Source organism: Varroa destructor, unplaced genomic scaffold, assembly GCF_002443255.2.
Source record: "Varroa destructor unplaced genomic scaffold, Vdes_3.0 BEIS01000006.1, whole genome shotgun sequence".
Classification (NCBI taxonomy): Eukaryota; Metazoa; Arthropoda; class Arachnida; order Mesostigmata; family Varroidae; genus Varroa; species Varroa destructor.
In genome coordinates this window covers 23,262,452-23,287,221 of record NW_019211459.1, presented here as the reverse complement: position 1 = coordinate 23,287,221, position 24,770 = coordinate 23,262,452, and the positions used below count along the sequence as shown (strand labels likewise).

General features: G+C 43.5%; 1 protein-coding gene across 2 annotated transcripts in view; it reads right to left on the bottom strand.

The window, feature by feature from the left end:
- Positions 1–24,770, bottom strand: part of zfh1 (Zn finger homeodomain 1) — a 480,048-nt gene that overhangs the window by 289,495 nt on the left and 165,783 nt on the right. Inside the window, exon 2 of one of the 2 annotated variants that reach the window (XM_086993268.1) lies at positions 15,443–15,530. The exons of the other annotated variant lie outside the window; for it this stretch is intronic. The gene's annotated coding sequence lies outside the window, so the exon portion shown is untranslated. The remainder of the gene's footprint in view (positions 1–15,442; positions 15,531–24,770) is intronic. 2 annotated transcript variants of the gene reach the window in all.

Sequence of the window (24,770 nt, the reverse complement as noted above, 5' to 3'; positions counted from 1 at the left end):
GTCCTGACTGGGACAGCATGCACAGTTACCTGTCGTCACCTCGGTCACTTGTTTGACAACCCGTTGAACAGGAATTTTGGTACAAGACTGACAGGTTCAGGTAGCCGAATAGGTGTCGGAACAAGCGTAGATCAACGGTTTTTGCCGGCAGAGGTTGGGACGTGGGTTAAGCAGTGCGCAGATAGCTCCTTTTATCGCAAGTGTTACATGTCATTTTAGTTAACGAAGATTTAAGGTTAAATGGCAGACTGAATAGAGCATCATATTCAGAAGGATGATAGTCGCTTCAAAATAAAGCAATCAAAGTCTTCAAGCTATCTAATTCAAACCCGTAATATACTTTTTATATAACATACAAAAAAGGTTAAAAAAATCTGTAATATACTACGACTCGGAATCTTTATAATAGGTATATAAAAGTATGAATTGTCATACAGAAACCTAGTGTGGCTTTAGCTGCACTAGTGGTCCTCACCGAGGCAGTGATCGAGTGCTCGTATACTCATCAGAGGTGAAATTTTCGGTAGCGGTGACAATGGCGTACGGTCGATTTTGAAGTGTTTGTTGGTCGGCTCCTCATGTTTCCTTGCCTGCCAAGTCTGTACCAGGCTCTCTTTAGTCATTGTAGTGAACAAAGGCGAACAGACGGGGTCATATAAACGGCCATTTTAGGTCCATTTTAGCTTTAACCTACCGTTCTGCCGGTTCGGTTGCTTGCGGTCATCATCTCGGTGTTTGGCATTTGAAGTGCTCTAACCATTAACTTGACTCAATGACATTGGGAAATAATGTTCATTTTAGCGCGGTTTGTTCAGACAACATTTGGCGGCTCGTCATTCGGGAGCAGACAACAGTCTGGTTGACGGCTACAGCTGCGGCGGCTGGAACACGTTCTCCTCGTAGAGGGCAAAGCGAAGACGTCTTTCAATTGTGGACGGCAGATACGGACCGAAAAACTGGGCGGAATGGTACATGCTAGATGGTATATCTTGGCGTGCACACTGTGCGTGTGTGTGTCCGCGTGAAGTATGTATGTGTGCGTGCGTGTGTGAGTGTGCGCTACGTAAGAGAACTACCGAGGAGTCTGGATAATGATGTTAGCCCTGCTTGGCCGCTGGACTCAACCGTGTCACAAAATCCGCCGTGCGAGAAGAGATGCTCACCAGCTTGAAAGTTCCACAAGGGATTGGTCACCGCTACGGGAAGTATCGGGTACAAACCGCAGGGAGAGAGACCCCTGTCGTTCGTTAGGTGGCTGCAGAAGCAATTCAGACGCAAATTCCACAATTTTGTGGACTCCAAGGATAAGACCTATGGAGATTCTTTTAAAGGCAAAGACGAAGCTTCAAGCAGTCTTGCCTTCGAGTCCCTCTTAATCTACCCCTTGTGCAGCTGGAGAGAGCCCCCTTGTTGCCTTTACGTTCCCGACGAAATAGCAAGAGAGACCCGCCCTTTCTCATATTGCCCCGAAGCTTCTGTTCTTGGTAGGATTTGTTCGTTCAGTGGCGCTATTGGGAGACCAATGCAGTTATCTTGAGTCCACCGTGTTCCAGTCGTGCTCGCCGCTGGAATCCTTCATTTTTAGAATCGTCCTTTTCTCTATTGCTGTCTACGCGAGGCGTGGCCGGATTAATTTTCAACATCGTAATTTCTGCCGCCACTGTCATGGCGCTCATTGCTTCAAAACGTAAACGTCCTCGGATTCACAGAGAGCGCTATGAGAAGCATTAGAAAAGAAGCGAAGAACAAGTGAAAGAACACAGTAAGAAAAATGAACGAAGCGCGAGGCTACGATGCTAACCGACGATACTGGTTGAGTTATTCGACCCAAAAAGTCATTCTGGTGTCACCATAGCAATAATCATAATGCTCATAACAGTGCATGGCAGCGGGTACGGTCTATGGTTCAACAACAGCAGGATTCAACGGGACACGAGTCTGGATTGACTTAAAAGAAGATCATTTTTCGCAGACATTCGGTCAAGTCGAAACGAAAAAACGAGAATAGCAATCAAGACACCAACATCGACGCAAGCCTTAGCAACGAAGGCTCGTTCTTGTCATGTTCTTAGCCCATCTATTCTTAGGGAGGCCTTTCTTGGTGTCTGAAAGGATCTCGGCCGATCTCGTGTCGCCTACAGCTGGGGCCGTGTCCGTTCAGCCGTCAAGAGCGGGCATTCAACAGATAATTTTCATCATTATCAACGAATTCTCATGTAGTTTTATCGTCTGCTTGAGACGTTGGCGCCGCTGAAACAGATTTCAAATGATAAGGGAACATGCGTGGAGTAAAGGCAAAATAAGCGAGGAAAGGCATCATGCAAGGCATAATATTCGAGGGTTGTTGAGATATTTAAAGGCAGACGTGCCATTCATCTTAATTATTTGCCACCAAAATAAAGTTTTTTTTACTGCGCTTCTTAAATAGCAGAAAAGTACGCTCAGTGATTCACCTAAAAAGAAAACGCCTAAAAAATATAAAGCAATTAGTACTGCTAAGCGCACCAACAGAACGGGTGAAGATTTTGTACGTGGGCAGCCCATAAAACAAATAGGTCTATCCCAATATATATATATATATATATATACGCGTGTGTAAACGTTCTATGTCATTATTTGATGACGTGATGATACATATTTTATACATTATCTTGTACACAACAGTTGCATATTTTTTTAACGAAATTCGTTAGTTTCTACCAAGATTACTTTAAATAACTTAGCTCCCTCAAAATGAGCAATTCAATTCAGACCTGAAGTTACTTTTTACTGTATTTTAAAGCCTGGCCGGCAGGGATGTGGTAACCAGTTACACGACGACTATGTTATTGCATTCACGTTGGGATAATTTATTGATTGATCCTCTCTTGATTGTATATGCTGACTAACTTTGGACTATGATTCGTAGAAACGTACGCGCCATAATAGAATTTCTCTAACGCCCACGATCGCACCACTGGCCCAAAAACTCGGACGATAAAGCTTCACATTCATGATCACCTAACACTAATAATGGTAACTGTCCACTTGCGATGAGCAATATCTGAAATAAAAGCGATCATTCAGCCATTATCAGTCTCATGTACTACACGTATTATGTTGTCCCGTCAGATAACTCAAGTTCGACCAGTGTTTAATGTCTATCTAATAGGAACTGATTTTAACAATTTCATACAAGTACATATCCTATCCACTCGAACTTAATGACGAAACCTCAGATCATGTTAAGTGAGACACTTTCATTCTTCACTTCCCTCTCCTATTTCTGAGCTCCCACTAATTTTCGTTCCTTGCATTTCCGCCAGTGTTCGACCGTCCAATTTATGGCGACACGTGGTCCCCGTATTCCCTTCCCTGGTAAAATCAGTGACAACGAGTTGCACGAAGGGCCTCGACTAAGTGTATCAATTTGATTTGTACGATGATTTGTGAGGGTAGTCAGCCCAATGGCAACCATGGCCGTGGCCATCATCACCTTCTTCTGAGATTTCCCCTACCTCCGGTCGGGGAATCGTTTCCACGATTCGTGTCGGATTCACACGAATAGCGGAGGCTAGCGCTCTCTACAACGCTGCGTTTACTGCAGCTCCACTTTGTCCATTCGGCATAGATAGACCATCGACGGGCCGCGAATTAGGGTGGGAAATTTCGCGAAACCCGCATACAAAGACTAGCAACGGAAGCTCCTGGGAAATCAGGAGAGCTTTTGTCGTGGTAGTTCCTGGTTCATGACAACATGCCAAGTAAGTCCGAAAAGTCAAAATGGCTTGTTCGACTCCTTTCCATGTGCGTTTCGATACCTTTTCTTGAAGTTATGTTGCGGACTAACCCCAAGGGTAAATTCCGATGTCATTTCGAATTCAGGCCATCCAACTACAGGAACATCGATGCATACTCGGCATGGCTAGCAGTGGCTAGGAAGTAGCTGTTTAAAGAAAGTTAGCATGAGACTAAAAGGGACATAGCATGACCGCTTCCTCGCCTTCTTTCTTTTACTTCGTCATCGGTGTAAAGGCAAATGACGAGGGTGGATGAGTCGCGTCGAGGCTGAAGGAGGCAGGTCTAATCAATTGGTCTTATTCGTCGGTCGCAGCAACGGAACGAATCCTGGCTATGCGCCACACCTCACCTTCATACAAAGGCTTCAGTAGTATCAATGGCACATTGGTGGGTTTGTGGCCTTAGTGAGGGTGGCGGTGATGTTCTTGGCGGACAATTCTGCTTGTCATGGGACTATCCCGTGTCGACGATGACGACGACAGAAGAGGGAAGTCCGTGAAGAAAGTACAACGAGAAAGCAAAATGTTTGAATTCACCGACGGTACTCACCGAACTGTGGCGAGTCTCATAACTTTCCCGCCTGAAACGGGAATGCCTTATTTAAATAGGCTGTGGCTTTCCAATTACATAATTGAATGAGGTAAAATTGAAACAGATAGCATCCAATCTCTTATTAGAACGGTCTTTTGAAATCTATAAGGCTTTCGCTGCATATACCATTGCACATTACTATAAATCGCAAATTATCGATGCCAGTCCCAGATCGAATGCTTACTAGGGTTCACGATAAATAAAAATCTTTTCTTCAGTTCAGGCCTTTCGTATAACCAGATGCATTTAAAAGCGAAGAAGCTCACTGGAACAGATCTTGATATATAGCCGCTTACATCCAGATATATCGGCAAGAAAAAAATTAGACACAAAAAAAATGGACCCTACCATCGTTATTTTTACATATTGAATGTCTGACTAGCGATGAATACTTTTACATTTACGTTGTACGTCCTAGTTCGTCTTAGTACACTATCTCTTAGTGACGCCGCCGAAAGCAAACTCTTATACAATTAAGGTATATGTGTTGATACTGCTAGACGCGTAGGTTTGCAATAGAGATTCAAGGTAAATCACGTGGGTCAAATATATAAAGCTTAAAATTAACCATTTGCAGTAGGCATATCAAACACAAAAAATGTATTAAGCCAAAAAAGATTTGTTGACCCAATTTGTGTGACAAGATTTTTTCTGATCCTACGTTTTTGGCAATCTTTGGAATCCTTAACAAATATGTAACAAATGACAAAGCCCTTTACTTATCACTTGCTAGCATTCAACTGATTCTTCACAACGCCTATAGCCTTTTCTTGATAAAAAAGAAGAAAATTATCCGTAAAGATCACACCTAATCTCATACTATTTTCTTACGTATTCCATTTTTCTAACATCACCACTGAGTTTGATTGTGCAATCGACTTCAACTGTCTTTATTTTCAGGCAGTATTAGTGTACATGATTTTATTTCTTCTATCGAGTCGTAACCGCTTCTTCTTCTTCTTCTATCAATATTCCTAGTACTAATTGAGCCTAACATTAAATAAGAGCGTATGAGGGCATAATCTGAACGCAGCTTTAGCACTGCAGTAGAAATGATAGTATCTTTTATATAAGGAGAGACACAAAAATAACTAGACCTGATTCCCAGTCATTGCCAGACACCCATGGCGTCACAGATGACGGGAAGGCAGGCTACCGGCGGCGTTAGTCCTTCGGCGGTTCGTCGTCTGTACGCGAAACGTCGGGCTCCTTAGGCTTTTTTTAAAGCCTAGTTTCCTAACCGTCGCGTTTCCCGTCATCCCGGTTCTTTTCCTTGCAACTGCCTGGATCGCTCTGGGCCAACGTCCCTATTTCTGACGTTGCTGCCGCTAGCGTACGTGTCTTGTGCGTCTCCTGAGCGCGCGCCCGTTCGCTTCTGTGTTAATCACCTCGCCACTTTTTATTCAACGAAGGCGGCTTTTCGACCATCGCCCGCGGCAAACGCCCTAATGAGAGACGGGGGACCTCGGTCGACTGCTGATTTCTGGACGCTCCGATGCGGCTGGCTTGCTGGTCGATGCCGACCTAGTCGCCATAATCTTCAAGCTTTCCCAGCACCGAAATGATGCCAGATTCACTCGAGCATCCCCGCTTTATTTCTCAGAGACGGAGAATAGAAACAGTGGGCGCAAACACTTAGTACTTGCTTAGCAGGTGCTGCAAATAAATCCCCCTTTTACGAAAAACGAACATTGAGAGTATTACACTAGGAGCTAGGTTATTGGGTGGCCGTTTATCCGTCTAAAAACATCATGATTTCATCCCAAATGACGTCGCACACGCTTATACGATGGGTCTATGTCGCTTGCCGTGTCCGCCGCCGTCTTCGTCCAACTAGTTCGGATCGTGGTAAGGCTGTTTTTTAAAACGCTTTCATAGACGGGGCGCGTTTGGGATGCTCGTGAATGAAGAGCTGAACAGTCGCGCACATCGGCGCTCGACGTCTCCAACTTTATCGCCTCACCCGACTCTGCGATCGGCCCTGAGGGAACAACTGCTCGGGTTTTATGACAGTTCAGGGAAGCGATTACAGAGTTGCAGACCGCTCGCCACCGAACGCACAAAATAGCTGGCGTACTGGCCAGGTGCCATGGAGCAGTGAGCATGCGCGTACGAAGTTTGTGTGTACTAAGGCGGATTCGATGAGAATATTTGATTTTTGGCAGCTATAAACTGGTCAAAAAAAAAAGAAAATAGAGAAAATTATACCCATCACCTGTCTTGTCGATTGTCTGGAAGAGGACAAACATTTACCTAAGTAGAAGACGAAATTAGCCAAAACTGAAAATGAATATCCAAAAATACTTTATTAATAATGACAGAAGAAATATATTTTGTGAAATCGTTTGCCGTACCAGGAGGTTGGAGTAGGAGGAGAAGAGGTTTAGGGGGTTTTCGTAGAAGCGTCGAGCTATCTCACAGGTAAGTGATTCGTTAAGCTGGTCAACGGTAAGGTTTAGAAATGCTTTTGTACAATACCTCATAAAGCTTGATTATTAGTTTTTCCGACCGCAGTACTGTTCTTATTGGTCGAATTGCGGATCGGGGTCATGTTGAAATGAAATGAAAATAGTTTTCATTTTAAAATCACTCCCAACAGTGACATTTTTATAGCAGGATCATCGATTTCTACACACCTGCCACAGATATTACATTAACCAGTCGAACATTTTATCAAGTACGTTTACAAGCTATTTTTTTTTAATTTACGACCGAATAAGAGAAGTGCACGCTTGCACCTGGCTGAGCAGGAACTCCGCGTCATTAATCGATGTGTCCTTCATATATATATATACATATGCAATGCTTAATGGTAGTGTTAGCGCGAGGACTTTCACTGGTCGACATGCTTACAAAGTATATACAGCACTACCATAATCCTAACATAGCATGCAGTAAGTTAAAGTGACTAAAATCAGCTCGCTGGGGCATCTGCGGGTGCCGCCAGGTGTACTGCACATAATACGCTGCCAGTTCGCTCTAAGAGAGACCATTTCGCCTGCCATAGTTGTTCCGGCGGTAGCAGAAGCGACGAGCAAGACTTTACTGAGCGACCCCATTTCAGGTTCTCCGTCTGATCCGACCCACAAAGTGCGCCAATAGCCAGCCTTATTGGAATTTAAAGTAGAGAGAATTATTAGCAGACGATATTAAACGAAGGTATGCCAGGCGCCCAACCACCCGCAGCCAGCCTCCACTCACGAAGCAGAAGAAGTGTTTGTCTCGGCGACGCTGGCGCAAAGTACTGCGCAATGGGGATCAAGGTGACTTCTAGGTGGTCGTCGACGACGTTTTAAGGTGCCTGTTCGCTAACTTGATACTCTGATAGCTGCGAGCTAGACGTTTGCTATGTAGCTGACTGACCTGCAGAACGATCAGTGCTCCTTCGTAGAGAAGAGGAGTACACTCACGCTCAAAAGAAATTCCACCGAGATCGCGCTGAGACAGGAGGCTGCTGTTGCTGGCTAAACGGACGAAGCTCACCATAGCGCCGTTATCTCTCATTCTCTCTGTCCTGATCACCCGGTCGCTTACTCTGGCTTTGATGTGTTTCGATCGAGCAAAATAATCCCGCGAAACACCTTTTCTTCTGACACCCTATATTTTACGGGTACAGGTATATGCAAACACCTATATACATATATATATATATATATGTATATAGATATACACATCTATATATAAACGTCTCATGTGTATAATGATAATACGATGGCAACATGATAAGCAATAACTGATTTGTCGAGAGTCTATGTCGGGCTGTTGATCACGTTCTTGTAACAGTTAAATATTTCTGTAATAGTAATAAGTGAAAGCTCTTATTTGTATATCTAAAGATAATGGGGGCAATTCATGATCGAGTGCAAACTGTTGTAACTATTGTCTAGTTTAGGTCATTAGGAATAGTAGGATATTTATGCATATATTTCAGTTGTACATGTTGATCTTGTAGCTGTTCTATTTAGAGTTTCCTCCTTGCCTGGTTAGGCCTGCCAGTTAAAGCGTTTACTAACGTCAGTGTTTTTCTTTGTTTGGTTAAAGTGGTGTGGTAACAAATCGAACCAATTAGGCCTTCCAAAGACTGCTCAGTTTGATTTAATAGAAGCGCGGATTAAGCGAAAAATTTCTACCAGACAAGAGAACTAATATCTTTTTTGAAATGGCGTGTATCAAAAGCACAGCAGCTTTCCCTTTTTGCTCATCTGTTTAGCCTCTAAACGAAGTAACCACCAGCCAATTTCTCACCGATGGTATTTTAAGGATTAGGGATCCGCTTGTTCCTCTATATTTCCCTTTGGTCTTCAGGTCTCCGTGTTCCTCCGAAGGCGGGACCCTTGCCTCCCGTCTTCGCCACCCCGTTTAACTGCCCTCTAGCCACAACGTGGGTGGCGTATGCACTACCTATGACAAACACAGACATTACTAGCTTATCAGAGTACGGATCAAACAGGATACACAATCTCGAAGTTGCGCAGTACACGGATCGGCATAAAGTATAGCTGATTTTGGAATACTTTGTTTAAAGGCAACTCGATATGCCCTCAACCTGAACGTAGAAACGAGGGTGCGCTGGGAAACCCTTCATGTGTCTCTGACTCAGCCCTTTTTGAGGACTCCTACGGCCGTTGCGGTGTTTCGTGGATTGCGTAAGTCGCGCACATGGATCGCCGGGTCTTGAGTCAATTTGTAGGTGGGGCTGCTCGAGATGTAGTTAAAGCTACCTGGCGAGCTCCGCAGATACTCAGCTATCCGAATGGAGAAAGAAGCTGATCGAATCGTGCCCGGTACCCGAAACCCCTGAGAAACCTCGTCGCCAGCTTGTTGGAGCTGCCAAAAAGGGAAGAGAAAAGAGCGCAAAGGAAAATCGAGTTCTCAAGAAGAAGTAGCTTGGATCTCGAACGAGAGCAGGAATACCTTGAAATAACATTAGGCTAGGATTAACTGTGCTGATCGATGTGAAATTTTCGAGCCGGAGTAGCAGACTAATTTCGATCAGGTTTCGAGAAAAAAAAAGGTCTCTTCAAACTCGTTAACAGGAACGCACGCCGAAGGTACGATGACGATTAGTACAATTCGGTTGAGATTAAATATTTTTTTACTTGGAATTCAGCAAATATATAAACATGTAAGTGACTGCACAAAGAATATAGATTGTTAATTGGCCTGAAATAGGTTCAGGTGGGGCCAGACCGTGCGACCTTCTCAATACATCACTTATAGAAGTTCGTAATACGAATTCGAATAACTAAATTCTCCAATTAAAGACATATTGTTATAAAGCCTAGTTATTTAGTTCTAGAGGTTTAATTAGAAATTTACATTTTCTAAACTTCTTTATGTTTTCCAGGTAAATTACCTTAAGTCTCACACTCCATAAGTACTAAACGTTTATGCTGGTTCGACCTTCCTGCAAATGGCCGCTGCGTAATTGTGCTAGATCAGTAAGCGGTAAAATAACAGAATTGACTAAGTGTAATTTTTCCCTAAAACAGCGATATGTTTTATAAAGTAATTCGTGTACTCATCTGTGTATCAAAGTAACGAAGAACTTATTCAGTTAATGAAAATATCACTATAATTTTATATTTATGGCTCAATTATTCACGTCAAATCAATTAATAAAGATGTCAATATAAAGTAGCCAAATTATGAAATGTTTATATTTCATAATTTGGCGCCACGAATTCGGACAAGTGATGGCATAAGACAAGCCACGCTCCACAGAATAGGTCAACAGTAATTCGAATATACGTTCAGGTTAAGATACTTTGCGCTCATATAGAGCTCTTCCCACACTCTGCAGTACCAGAAGTCTGCCGCTGTGGTTGTTATACACGATGTCGCTGTGTTTACGATACGTAAACAAATACGGCGAAAGGTTGGTAGGCTGATCTTTCCCTGAGGATCATCTGATCAAAGGGCCACTCACTCAATCTCTCTGTGATCTTCTGGATTGGGAAGGATGCTCTGCTCACAAATCGGAGCGGTCTACTAAAACCAAGCGTGAGAACAGATCAGACAAACACCGAAGGAAACTGGATTGACGCGATCAGTAACAAGTAGAAAAAGTTCATAGGTAGCCAATTCTGCTCGAACATTTACAACGATCAGGCAGACACAAGGCAAAAAATAGCTACATTATTACGTTAGTAACGATCCTAGTATGACTGACAAATAATTAAATATTACGTAGATCTTACAAGCACTATCATACATGTCCATATGACGCAAGTGGCAAATTTCTGACTTTGGCAATTGAGCGGTTTGAACCTGGTTAGCGAAGACTGACGACTATAAATGATGGGAAAGTAAAAACAATATGTACTTATCAAATGGACACATATGCCAAAGCTAGACATAAAACGTTTGTTGGCGTTCAAATCTCACGCTGCCGTCCATAGCCACATTTTACATGCTTATTCATCAAAGTTTATTGTTCAATTGCTAATGTACGCCCTGTCTAAACTAAATCAACTTACTTACGTTAATATCTCACACTAATCTTCAAACGTATCTAACTACTGTTACACATAACGGAGGTCAAATGACATAGAAATGTGCAAAGCATCCCCATTATGGCCTGCGACCATTAAAACTCTTTCGATTTTAACGATGGTCTTTCGAATCTTTGCCTCTTCGTTCTTCTCACTGGATGTACGCTTTCATCCGTGACAAGGAAAGCCACAGCCGCGAGTCAGCTGACAAAGCTTTTTCCTTTTGTTAGCTAGGCAAGCTGACACGACTTTGACTGCTCTGACTAAAGGCATTCTGTGCACTGCATCGCAGTCTGAGGTGTTTCTCCCTTTTGACCAGTCGATACCGAACGATAGCAGAGTAGCCGAAGACAGAGGAACCGATCGTAGTAATAGCAGCAGTAGCAGCAGCTGAGATATATGATAGCAGTTATACTTGTGTGACTTATCTGCGAATCGTACACTAGCATAGTCTGACCACTTTGGCCCACGGGTACTTCGTACATTCCAACCTTTTCATTTGTGTTATTCAGGCCTCGCTATAGCTTATTCACAGCGGCGTCGAGTTGGTGATTACCCTTCGGAAATTCGCGTTTTTTGCACGAGGTGACAGAATAACTCGGTTCGTCGCTCAATACTGTCTGCAAGCCAGCTGACAAATCAAAGAGAGCTTCTTCGGAAACCAGTACGTGTGTCCGGCGTTCGTAAAAGCAGGATGATGTAAATACCATTAAAATGTGTGTGTTCTGTGATTTCATCGCTCGGAGATCAGGAGCGGCTCGGATCGGGCTAATTAGTCGACGACTCGCAAGCGAAGCGCTCAGGAGTCGAGAGTTCAGGCACGCTCAACGAATGTCAAGAACAGCATACAGCAAATTCCCATGGTGGCTATGTTTTCTGCCGACATTCCATGCTACGGCGGCACAGGATGACGTCGCGCCCGCTACGATGATCGTCTGCCCTTTCGTCTCTGCCACTACTGCTGCTGCTGTTGCTGTTATTATCCGCTATCCTTCCTTCAGCAATTCCGGAGACTCTATCGATCGGACAAGAAACATGGTCGCGGTCTCAACAATTGGAAGCGAATTGACAGTAATCAAGAAGCGCAAAAATGATACCGGCTCCTTTGAAGATAAGCAAGGATGATGACTTGGGCTTTTAGCATCGCATTGAGGCATGCCCGAAAATAACTCTGTAGTGTATATGCTACAACAAAGATCAGTTATTATCTATTATGAGTCGAATGACCATTTGCGTCAGGAATCTTTTCTTTTTTTTTTCCTGACATTTGGGAGATATGTTTACATGTAAGTAAAGACAAGTTATAGCCTGGAGATAGTGATTTGCCTTGCCTCGACAGCCAGCTGCCTAAATCCGTATTTAGACGACTTCAAACGGCAGTGTCAGACATGTTACTCAAAACATTTTAATTAGCTACAAATGTTTTTCTGGATTGACCATATTGAAAAACACATAATTTTCAATCCCGCAGCGACGTTTGGGACAGTGCGTGCTCTCGTTGTGAACACTAAAACTTCATAAAGTATGTTTTGCCAAACAAAAAAAATTTCCTATTTGTCATTTCAAATAAGACAGAAAGCCCGGGTACTACCGCGATTCTAGTTTAAGTTATAAAGCAAGAAGTTGCAATGGCTGAAATAGTTCACCATTTAGTTTTATTACAGATCAGTCTGGCTTTAACATGATTCTTAGATCCGAATACTCGTTAGATGTTTGAACTTTACTACGAAAACTTTACACAGGTCTGCCATAACTGAGTTTTATATTCATTTATATGATAGTTAGTACAACTTGCTAGCGTACCTTTCACAATAGCACAATAAGTGTGCCGTAGCCAAGAACCACGGGACGGCGCCCAAGCGCAATGAACGAAAAACCTGTATTGGTCAAATCCAGCCGTTCTCTGTCGGAATCACTCCGGGCGAACTCTGATTGTGACTAAAAGTGAACGCGCCATGTGTATCGCAAGAACCTCAAAGAAAGATGGAGTCGCTGCTTTGTTGACCTGCGTCATCAGCTGCAGGCATCTTCTTCGTAGAGGCAGTTCGGCCCTGTGCACCCTCGATCTTTACCGTCAGCCAAATGCGTGATGCCCCACTCAATGGAAGCCCCCATCTTTGCCCACTCCCGCACCCAACGACTGTGAGGTTTTTCAACAATACTTTTGTTCAAGTGATGAAGCATTTTCTCTCGCTTTTATCGTATCGGGCACCATTTTAGCCCAGTCTTTGAGGCATTCGAAGGCTGCTCGTAGAGAAGGCGCAAACCAGGGCGCCAGGCCTGATTGTAAGAAGAGTCCACGGGGCACGTATAAGGCCACCTGCCTTCTAAGCGCATGTATAGGCAGCAACCATTCCAACCGGCAGAAATTGGTACAGATCGCCTTTGAATAAAAATTTTGGGGACCAGAAACAATGTAGATTGTTGATAGTATGAAATATCGTTATAAAGTAACGTACGCTTAGTTTTTTAGTAATGTTTACACAAACTTTTACATGGTGAAAGCGATGTTATAAGAAATTATATTTGATATAATTAAATACCATAACAACAGTAGTAGCAGGAAGAACAGGCATTGTTTCAAATCGTGTCCGAAGGCTCAGCTCAGTCAAGCACTGATCCGATCTTTGCAGGCAAAATGTGTCGCATTGAACGGGTTGACAACGAGTCATCTAAACGATGGTAGGCGCCGTAATAAAACTACGCAAAGAAAAGATATGTGTGGGGCATCAGTCGTATTTAGCGTTCGGGTTCAGACGATTGTTCTACGATGCCGAAAAAAAATGACTGCTCTGGTCACGTCTTTGTCGGTTTCGAGTACGATGTCGATGCAGGTGGGCCGCGTTTGCTTGGGACAACAGTGTTTTTCGGTTGGAGAAAGACTGTGCAGACGAAATTAGTCTTAGATATTTTTAGGATGGGGGCGCCATTGACGTCAACAACAGAACGTCGCAGTAGACAGACGGCGAGGTGAGTCGCAACGGACTGTCGATGATGACAGAAAATGGATAAAGTCTAAGGAATTTAAGTACGTTGAGTTGTTTGCCCTCTGAAGCAAGCTCAGTATGATGCTTTAACGAGTGCTTAGTTTAGCAGATGCTAGCTAAAATATAAGTTATTTCAGGGTTATTTTGGTGTCGATTTTTAGAGGCAAACGTTTTCACCTATTTAGGGCATCTCCACTAAATTCGCTAAAGGGCTAAATTCGACGCACACGTATAATATACTTAAAAAAACAACAAGGGAAGTCTTAACTTGTTGCTGCCAGGCAATCATGGTGTACATTCGGTCTCATCGTTGTATGCTTTTAGAGTCAATTCCAGCAATTTCTTATACGTTCGGTATTCGAATTAGCTTTATCAAGTTCATCGGAGGCCCTTGCGGATGACCCTAAGCGTTACCTCTTAAATCTCGATTGTATTTATTGATTTAGCGAATGGAAGAGGTACCGATGGGCGGCGCCCTACGGAGTCGTCGGTTCTCATGTGTCATGCCTTCGTTATCGGCTTCTGGTGGCAAGCGCCAACGCTTCAAAACGTCTGTCGTCGAAATATGAGAAGAATTATTGAACGACTGTCTATTTGGATACACTATAGACGACGTCCTGGTAGAAGAGAACCTGTCTACATTAAGGCCAATGAAGAACGATGGTCGAATTTATCTAGACGCCCATGGGTCCATCACGCAAGAAGCCCAGGGTGGGGATAATCGTGTCATCGAATCGTTCCAGCTTTTGGGTAGTCCCATAGTCCCACACTAAGAAAACGACCGGGTGAGAAGTCCAATATCGTTATGGACATCAAAACCCAGCATCTCGAACCGCAACTAGGCAGCGCGACAAAACAGGGTGGAATGATCATCCACTTAACTCCATCGTAATCACTTATTACTCAGTATCGTCAGTAGTCAAACAGATCATCCTAACAGATCCCAACATTTTTTTCGCTGTACACCTGCTCTAACATAGCGTTCCCAGAGTGTAGAAAACGACTCTGCACTCACCTCGACCATGATAGAAATCACTTCATTGACTACGAAATTGGTCGTTAGATTCTCTAAACAGGTGCACCATCAAATCATAGTATCCAATCGTGACTGTGACGTATCACAGCATTATTACTATTAAGACTTTTCTCGAAATGTCGCCTATAAATTAATATTTTTCGGCCTAATATTGTTTCAAACGAATGTATTGTAAGACAAGACACAAATGCGTAGAAGCCCCTAGTGCGGACACCAGCCCTATAGAAGTGTGAGATATCAAAACGGGAACTGCCTGCTGTGGTGTTCGCTTTTGTATTAGGTAAACGTACAGAAGCGGTTATAGCTAGAGATATCATTGTAGCTAGGTGAATATATTAAGGTGGTCGCAGTCTTGTGGGGTTGAGCGTGCTATGCGAAGATATCTATTATGTTCACATTGCCTATACTGGCCAGGTCTCTATATAAAGCCAGTACCGATAGGTAGGTCTCTCTCGCTTTACCCCGAAGTGAGACGACTCCAAATGGAGCCAGCGAGGCGTTGCCAAATGCCCCTCTTAAGTTAGCGACGCCGGACTATACCACTAGCTGCTAACCTTATCGCACGGTGCCGGACTGTTCAGTTCATCGGCGCGCAGTACATCGCTACATGGCATTATCTCCTGTAGTGTCTCAAAAGTGGGGCTGAAATCAGGCAATGAAATCGACTTTAGTGGTCCGTTCACTTCTTTGGTGCTCGCGTACCGAAAACCTGAAGCTGCTCCGTTGTGTAGCAACTAAATATAATGTGTTAATGCGTCTGGAGCTCTTTGGAGGGCCAAACATTTTCAATAACTTTTAAAATACGCGCCATCGTCAGACGAATCCGCGGTGCGGTGTTTACATTAAATATTTGGCTATTTCCAACAATAAATTTGCTGAATGTTACTAGGGAGTAACGGATTTCAAGGCGAGGAGGTCGTTTAGTGCTGAAAATCAATACTAAATAAATAAAATTCTATATGGTCAAAGTACAAGCGCTGACCGAAACCATAGGAGAACAAGACACTGGCGGACAAAGCCTTTAACAAAACAACACTTCATACTGATGCATATATTCACGGAAAGATGATGACCACTAAGAAAGTAGCTCGCTCTGAAGTAGAACAGGCTGTAGGTAGTGCTCTATCCGTTAGCATAGCATGAGATTCGTTGACGTACATGTTATGAAATAGTAACGAGTAAATTGATCGATGAAAAAGTGAAGTATGAATTAAGCTTAATACTAAGCAAACACGCATGGTACAGAAGAAGCGCAACTATAGAACACAAATAATTATGTCTAACGAGACGTGGGTTATAAAAGAGAGCAAGTTTGATTATCTCTGAAAGAGGGCAATGAGCGGCATGGCGTACTTTTCGGTCAAGTCTCTTAAATAAACGACTAATAACAAGACTAGGTATTGCAATACAAATCACAGGTATATAAGTCTTCGAGAGCGTCAGGATCAGCCCTGTAAAGAGTAAATAGTTGTTGTTACACCTTTTTATATGATTTAGAAATTGTTTAATTTTTTTTATTTACTAAATCGTTTTGGACAATCCAATATTTCGCAGTTCAAATCTAAAGTTGTGTATTTCTAAAGTATATGGTGAAATAAAATATAAGAGATACTAGCGATAATAACAATAGTAATAAATTGGTAATTAGCCAAAAAGCGGATAGGTGATAACCGTAGAATCCCTCGTATAACTGAAAAAAAAAAAAAAAAACGATAAAGTTGTTAAAGTTTAAACATGTCAGCCTCATTTATTCTTAAGTAGGTATATCGAAAGCTTTTAGCATTTCTCAACATTAAATAACACGATGGCTTCTTGTATTCACCTTAACAGTCTATAACATTTTGTTTTTGATTTAAAAGAAATGGAAAACAATTGCAAAGTACTTTGTCTCGTTTTGCTTCGTGCAAATACCTTATTGCTCGATTACTCTTAAAACCAATATTTTCCACTAGTCTTACTAACTACTACTTCCGCTAAGCAGGATTATTGTAAATCGAACCAAATTAGACCGTGTGAGTCATTTGATACAATTTTTAGATACAAATGACGAGTTCCTTTATTGTAGAATCCTGTGTTTACAGCGATGGTACTGTGAGATATGGCTTATTGCTCTTCTCTAAAGGTTTCTTTTAGTTTGGCCTACTCCGCCGACTTTCGTTCTCTCTTGGATGCATTATCTTTCCTATCGAATCCATTCAATCCAAAATTCGATTCGTCGCCATGTCTCTGGTCCACCTGCGATAGGCCACACTCATGAACGGTATCGTCCTCCGTTGGTTTGAGAGCTGCCACCGTCGAGTCATTTCTCTTTCCCCAAGCGGCTTCTGCGTCGGTTTCAGTCACTTCTTACCATTGAAGCGACGTGGCGTTTGACTTCCATCGCATTGGTGGCGATGGACCCTTTCATTGGCGGGTGAGAACTTAGAAAATGCCAATATGTGGCTTATACGAACTCCAGCAGCTGGAGGAGATCGTCGGCGACTATGGCAATAGAACAACACCGCAAAGTTCAGCGTTTGCTAGGAACGGCAGAGGAAGAAGATCGGTCAAGAACGCTTCCTGCGATCGCCCTAGCGTTCTCTTGAAGAGGGAGACACCGTGGTTTCCGTGTGCAAGGCAATCTCCTGTCTTTTCCTCGTGTAAGGGAATGTACAATGCAACTAAGAATAAGAGGGGGATCCGTTTGTGTTGGAGTTAAGCCCTCATCACAAGAGCACATATACCCAACTTGCATTGCTTCCCAGCTTCGAGGTTTTCGTAGTTCTCGCAGCTCGTAGTTCCCTTCCGTCGTTCCATTCTGCGATACGTTAGTCCGCTCCCCCAACCCAAAGCCGAATCCTCTGCCACAGCTCTGCGGTACACCACCAATAATCAATGCGTGCACACCTTTAAGGTGGGCTGCGCTTCCCGACCCTCAGGGAACACCCACTTTCGGATGCTCTTACAGCTTTCACAGTGTATGCGCCTGTCCGTCTGCATGTGTCTGTTTGGAGGGTTGTATGGACGTGCCTGAGTTCGACCGATCGATACGATCCGACAGGGAGCTAGCTTGCCGAACGTATTATAGTAGTCAAAAGTGAACACTGAGAAAAGAGAAAGACGGCTGAGGCAGATAGAAAAGCCCTGGCAGTAGACACAAGAACTAAGAAGCTCCGCGTTCTGGAGGACGGCTCTGGCGGGCAGGCCACTCAACGAGTTGAACTAATGGAACCAATGGCACGGTACCTGAACGGGACTCGAATGCCTACGACTAACAGTAGTTAGCGACCTATGCACGCATGGTATTCTCTGCCGTCTGATCCATCTCCACTAGCCAACAGAGAATACTGTGCTTTTAAGGGAGGGATATGATTGCAATGACGAGTGCACTTCAAACTATTCATATTACTTATTAAGTGAGCGGATTAAACATTAGGAGAGGGTTAAAATTTATGGTAACGCTCTTCGTGGCCAATGTACTTAGTGTTGCTCAAGGTAAACTAGATGGGACAATAGATTTGGGATCGTAATTAAATCGTAAAATTTTCAGTTTGCACCAAATCTTATTATTTGGACATCCTCTTAAAGCTACCCCTTAACAAGGCTCAAAAGAAGCAACGAGGCAAAAAAGCAATATTATTACTACGACATAGTAATATACATTTTCATACATATTTGATTTGAAAAATACTATTTGCCCAGGTGAAATCTATTCAAACCGCCATTCTGTCAAAGTAAACAGATATTTTTCTTAAAAAAAAAAAGATTCCCAACATGTTACATTTAATTTTATATTTAAGAGATCAATCAAAGCAGCTAACTACCATTAGCAATTTAAATGGCTGCATCTGTGAACATAAGTATATGTAAACAATAAATGATATTACGTCATTTACCCCAGTCGGTCTGTTTCAAGTTCGTGAATCCTACACTCGTTTTGAAGCTTTTTCCTTTCACACACTGAGAAGTGCGCAAGAGGAACAAACTCATTCAGTTACATTGGCATTAGGAGCGGACGATTCATTTCAGCTGCGCTTGCAAGTCCATCTATCTATTCACCACAGCAGGCCGTCACTCTTCGAACGATCGCTAGCGGTTTCTATTGCTTCACCTGAACGTCTTGATCGGTTCTGCAGAGAATCGCGCACTCGCTTCCATCAACCAATTTTTCAGTCAAGCGCAATGGCCCACTAGCAGCGGGAAGAGCCGGTAGCTCTTCAAACAATGAGCCGCTAACACTTCAGTCGAGATTGACTATTCCTCTTACCTTCCGCCTCTGCCTATCTTGGTGTTTCGCCCTTACAATTTCCTCCCGAGGCCCCACGATGCCCCTCTCCACGTCTGCGATATCTTCCCCTGCTTTCACCCTGCGCACCTTCCCGGTTTCACTATTTCCGATTCTTCCTTTTCTCAGCCAAACCGACAGAGACGGCATCTCCGTGCTCTTATTCCTATTCGCCATCTCCATGCTCTTACTCCGCTTCACCTTTATTGGCCGAACCGGCACGACAATAAGGAACGACTACGCAGAGTTTTGACTGGCCAGCTCTCAACACACTTGAAGAAATCGTCGGCCTGGTCACATCCAACACTTTCGAATCGAACTAAGTTTTGGACGGCATTGTGCTAGATGTTCAGATCTTATATATGTACAGTTTAATACATGGGGTGACAGGATGGACGAGCTTGGTCATACGTGGTCTTTTAGATTAGACAGACATGAGCCCATGTGGTTTGAAGATGGTGAGCTGTTCGATAGTATTTTTCGTTTCATTAATCCTGTGGTTATTTCTTTAGTAGAAGGCGCGTTCCTGGTTTACCACGACCATGAGAAGGTCGCTTGATTGCAGTAACCTATTCTCCGACGGTCATAGTTGGATACGGAGAGGTCAATATGCCTTTTTTTCGTACCAAGCATCTCAAGGTTAGCGACGTTTGTGGATTCAAGTTATCGTCGTGTCGGTGCATTTGGCTTTACCTTTGTAGAAGGACAGAACACCACCTCATCTTTCGACCGCTATAGAGTGAACGAAACAACTGGGTTGAACTCCTCGTTGTTGCCGCTGATCGGCACTGCTCGTACGATCGAACGCAAAGTTGAGAGGGTGGTTCGAGTCCGTTAAGGGTTGGAGCACCTTTGCAATGTAGTCCAACGATCCTGCAGCCGAATTGGATTGCTAGTGTACGGCGAACAGGAGTTGTCCTGGGGTAAGGCAAATGAAACTCGGAAGTTTAACTCGACTGCAAGAGGGCAAGGAAATTGATTGCTTGTTTTATTATCTAACTCACCTCAGCGTTGGATCGGCTTCAGGGGAATAAGGAGCATTGAGCTCACCTTCACTTATGCTCACCCTGGTGTCAAAGATGGGTAAGGGATCAAAGGGGACATACTGTAGGGCTCCTGTTTACCACTGTCGTACACTTTTATACGACTCCCACTACCTCTAGAGAACTTCTTGTTGACCTCAGTCCGAGCCTATCCCCTCTTCAGAGTATTTTCATATCAACGTTTTCGATTCCATAGCCGTACTCGATATTCGAATTTGGCTAGCGTTAACATTAGCTGACATTGGATGCTCAGCAGAGACTCCCGTTAACCAAACCACCGATAGATAGTGCAGATACAGCGTCTGGTTCTGTTCATCGTTTGGTTACGCGTTACTAACCACATAGCCCACCACAATGCAGCTTCACCTGACCTTCGCAGAAAGACAAAATAGCATTTTATCCTTTGCTTGCCTCGTACAAAACCTGCTTAAATAAGCCGCCGTCTGAATTACTCAGTATGCATAAACACTTGATGTAAACGCCTGCTATGTTCATATTCGACTTTCGTAATTAAATTCGACCTGCACCATTTGTACGACCTAGCAAAACCAACGATATTATAAAGTGTACACACATTTTAATATTGCAATAGTATAATCACAATCGGCCATTGACAGGGGTATCTTTTCTAGTCAGACGTCGACGATAAAACCCAGATTCAAATATCTTTGTCTCCAACTTTGCCCTAATTCCCTCTTTCCCGCCCCTTTCTCTCTCTCTCTCTCTCTCTCTCTAGAACGTTGCCCACCCTTCACATTCGAAACTCTTCTGTTGTCTAATGTCGATGTGTATCAATGTGATGGCTGCCATGTTCGTTTTGTCTTCGTTGCTGTGGCTTGGGAGCTGCATGTCGAATCGCTCTGACATCCAGGGCAAGCAGGAACGCAGAGGCCAGAAGAGATTCTGGGAGCCTGGCAAGAAATCATTCGGAGCTAAGAGATCGAAAGAAGGCTTGAGACAGGCCCACATACGCCTGAATGACTTTATGCTTGGTCGTCCGAAATCATGCAGATATCAAGGAGTAGTAGTTTTGATGATGCTCATGTCCGACTTTTTGGATAAGCTCCATTATCCTAAGGAGAGATAGCATGCCATATGATCGAAATGCTTCATGAACGGAATACACGCTAAAATTGGTAAAGCTTCGGTAGAATATCACAATATATAAAAGTATGTTTTGTTAAGAGCTATAATGCGCGTCAAATATGCATGCTTATGAAATTGGGCAGCAAGTCATGACGGTCGCAAGATAATAAGTAAATGAAAATTGGCAATAAACGCCTGAAACAATTTGATTGGCCACTGCCTTTTAATATTTTATAACCGGCTTGCACTAGGCAGGCGCAAAAGTCGTTTTTAGTTCTCTTCTGTACTAATATTAATAAAACTGAATACTTTTGCCTAAATTAACTAATGGCACGATGCTAAAAAAATAATACGCAATCAGGTAACCAACAACTCTTGTAACGAAGTAACGTGGTGAAGTATCCTATTGTTTTCATTCAGGCTTGGCGTTTATTGCACTTGTTCGTGCATTTTGAGAACCTGTTATCACCTCTGCTTCTAATACTTAACACCTTTCCTAAAAATTTTGTTGTTATTTTCCATGTTGAAATCTTGCCAGGGTACTTACTGCAGCGATTGCGTATCTGGCTAATTTTTTTCTCTTATCTTTCTCCTTCGAATAACTATTACATGTTATAACCAATGATATCATCGTTCCCTTATATCGGCATCCACCCACTCGCACAGTCATTCTACCTTTCTGCAGTGGACAGCCAAAAACTCGTGCCCTTTCAGCGTCACGTTGATAGAGCGAAATCCTTTGCCTTAATCCATAGCGATAAGACGATTCTGACAAAAATGGGACATGTAAAAACCAAGATTGAACTTCTATGTGGCCCTACAGATGGATAGGACATTTACGTTTATAGGCACCTCGACTATGTTGTACTCTGCTAATTAGTAATTTAGTAAATATCTGCAGATATAGCGAATGCCAGTGATGTTATACAGTACAACAAGCATTAAGCGAAAGCAGTACAGGGCATGACAAACTTATCTTGCGAAGATGAAGTCTGTTGAAATTTGAATACGACAAGCTCGTTCATATGTGCGATCCTGACCTTTCGACAGGAGTACTACATATGGTCGAGAATACGTCTGTCGGAAAATTCAGTAATATCTCACGGGCGATTTTTGAGTTCTAGACAAGTACATAAAAATCCGCACAGGTTTCGTTGTCTTTTGTCAAGCCACGTTATAGAGCAAATCCTCATCTACACAAGACCAGACACAACAAAGTTACCAATGCATTGATTGCAAGTAATCATGTTTATCTTAAATGTTTGTAATGGTATAAGTACAAAGATAACTGTACACGCTTACCTCTCTCCTCATATGGAATAGTTTCCCAAGTCTTATCGGACAGCATCAGTCCACGTCAACAGATCGTCAGAGCCGACCTGTTACTATTACAGCTTGATCAGTTAGCCCTATTAAGCTAACAGCCGAATGCCCCGATACAGGTCTGCGAGAGTTGGGCGACGAACACACATCTAGTTTTCTGCTTCTCCCTTCGTATCTGGTGATCCGGCAGATGCAATCTCTAAAAGCGTCCTTCAGCCTGCCAACTTGGCCTCCTCAATCCATTGTGTTACGTGGCTGGTTACGTATGCCCTTAGTTCGGGCTTAACTTATAGCGACAAGGAGGAAAGGAAAGAATAGCGGGCCTCTATCGCTTGTGTGCGACCACCAGTGATGCCTACGTACTCGTTAAGGAACATTCTTTATATGGTTGTCTTTCGATGACCTGCCTTCTTCCTCACTGTCTTTTTTGGTCTGCCTCTATTTCGCTTGCCCCCATCTCTTCTCTTCATCGTGGTAAGAAAGACTACGAGCATGTCAGAATCGGTTGTGTACTATGCGGTATGGCACGACGGGCCTACCGACTGACTTCGGGTGATCAGAACTGTTAAACTAAACGATGCCGAAGGCGACTAGGTGTTGGCAGTAGCAACAGCAATGGACGACGAAGTTCCGGGTACGACTTGTTACGAAAGGAGAGCACGGAGATACGGAGAGAAACACGGGACAGTAGAGAACCGATCTAGCGACACGATTGTTACAACGGGCTGATGACCATGGAGGTATCATAACAATTAGCAGAATGTCTAACTGCTTAACCGATTTCTGCTTCCTTTGTTGCCTGAACGGCTCCTGGCTCAACTAGCCCCCGCTCCCACGGTGTGTCGGTGCGTGCCGCTTGGACCCGCTCGGCCATGGCCTTTTTTCTTTTCTTTCTCCTCCCAGAGAAAATAGGCCAGGGTGGTCCATGCGGGCCCGTCCTTCCGGGTGCATGACCCGTGCCGTGGACCTCCTCTCTCTACGAAGCTAACGGCTTAGCAAGAGTTCGAATCGACAATGATTAGAGGCAACTGCAGTCTTTCAGCGCCTTGCCGGAGGATACTCCTGGTATAGCTTCTGTTGCTGGGAATGCCTAAAGCGCCCTCTTCCCCTTTTCGCCTGCTCGTTTCATCACAAGATTTCCTCAAGCATGGTCAGACTCGTTAGCCTATGGCAGCAAGTTGCTGTAAAAAGCATCAAGATCAGAGGGTTTGATATCCGTAAATCCGAATTAATGGAGCAAGAAGCGAGCAAGCGCATCGCTAAAACGCACATTAAAACAATTCACACGTTAGCCTGCTTTGCGGGACAGACTTGTGATTGTAATGAATCATTCAAGGGTTCATGGCTATTGTGTTACGTAGAGAAGGAGTGATCGATGCGTACTAAAATTCATAGAAAAATGTATCGAAAACCTGTCTGGCTGTTTTCATGTACGGGCTTCATTAGTCGCGTACCGAGGCAGGCAAAGTATCCGTAAACAATGAATAATCGAGTGATTTTCGGGAAGCTGATTGCTACGAAGGCAGCCGGGGATGTACGAACTGACCGAACCGTATTTTCCGAGCCTAGTGAGTTAATAGAATTCTAAAAAAGTCTATTACGTAAACTATAAAGCTCAAGCAAACTTGTAACGATATTAACTAGTCATTACCACTATGCTGATCGGTATCCACAACACAGGGCTCTGCGCTGACAAATCGGAAGAAAATTTCAATGCATACTGATAGGCAGAGAGGCTTTGAACGGTAGGAGCTCGCAATGACAAAAGAGTTTCTATAGGTTTTTGTTTCCCTTTTGCAATATCTGACTATTTCTACATTTTGGATTCTACGCGTTGCATATTATCGGTTGATTTCCTGTAAATCGTAAACGACTATATTCAGCTTTCATCCGATAGAGGCAACCCATAGACAGGGGACCACTCTGCGATCGTGAACCTGTCTACCGTACGCGCGTTCGCCGTGATGCGATTCTCAAACTAGACGCAAGTTCCAAAGCAGCGAGCAAAGTGGCGCACTAGTGATTTAACCCCGAATGCCGCAAGTTTCCGCGATTTCTGCTTGACTGCCTATTGCTCCTATTCTTCTACGGCCCATGAGCTATCGGTGCCCATACGTCACTGCACTACCATAACACTTTGGACGATCCGAGATCGCTGGCAGATCG